The sequence below is a fragment of the Chrysochloris asiatica genome, unplaced genomic scaffold, assembly GCF_000296735.1.
Source record: "Chrysochloris asiatica unplaced genomic scaffold, ChrAsi1.0 scaffold00104, whole genome shotgun sequence".
Lineage (NCBI taxonomy): Eukaryota > Metazoa > Chordata > Mammalia > Afrosoricida > Chrysochloridae > Chrysochloris > Chrysochloris asiatica.
The window spans coordinates 933,737-934,719 of NW_006408622.1; positions in this window are offsets into that span (position 1 = coordinate 933,737).

Below are 983 nucleotides of genomic sequence, written 5' to 3' on the forward strand. Positions count from 1 at the left end.
ATGTTTGGTAAGGTGGAGGGTCAGAGAAAAAGAGGAAGACCCTGAACGAGATGAATTGGCCAAGTGGTATCATCAATGGACTCAAGCGTGGCAACAGTAGTGAGGTTGGCCCAGGACCGGGCAGTGTTTCATTCTGCTGTGCATAAGGTCACTGTGGGTCGGTACTGACTCAATGGTACCTAACAACAACAACAACAACTAGGAAGAGGAGTGAACAGGGCAGCCAAGAGGCTCTCATCATGATTATTTATGGACTTCCTACAGGAGCTCTGTCCAATGGCTTTCAGTACCTGTGTTTCTTGGTCTCCAGTTTCAGATATACGGTGAGAGGATTTCAGTGACCCAAAATCTAAGATCAAAGAGACAGAACCACGCAACAGGGGCCAAATCACTGGTACTATGCTCAAAGGGGCAAAGTTTATTGTGAGCTAAACAGTTATTCAAAAAATGCATTCATTTATCCAAGCTAGAGATGCCTTCCAGAGCAGACACCATCAGTGTCCAGAATTCTCTTCCCTCTGTAAACAACATGCTGAGCCCTATGACTGGGTTCTTTTGTTGGAAGCTAAATACTTGAGATCCCTCATCATTAGAATGTGATCACTCCAAGATAAGTTCCATATATGCCCCAGAATTCCACAGTGGAGTAAGTCCTAGCATTCCCCACTAGTTACAAGGCTTTTGGTAACTAGGTAACTTTGCTGAGTATCTCCCAGGATCCCTAGCCTCTTCCTTTTTTTTTTTTTTTTTTTAAATGTTTTATTGTGTATTGTGTGATACATGGGGGAACATAAATTTTACGTTCATTCCATCATACATCGTTTCATTGCCATAGTTACCATCCTGTCCATGCATCATTACCCAACCAAAGGGTATACCCTGCAATCCCGCCTGCCCTCCCCTCAAGGTCCTCAGCACACAGCCCCTCTCCTTCTCTGGATCCCCAGTCCCCAGCCACTCCATCTCTTCACGTCATCCTCTCT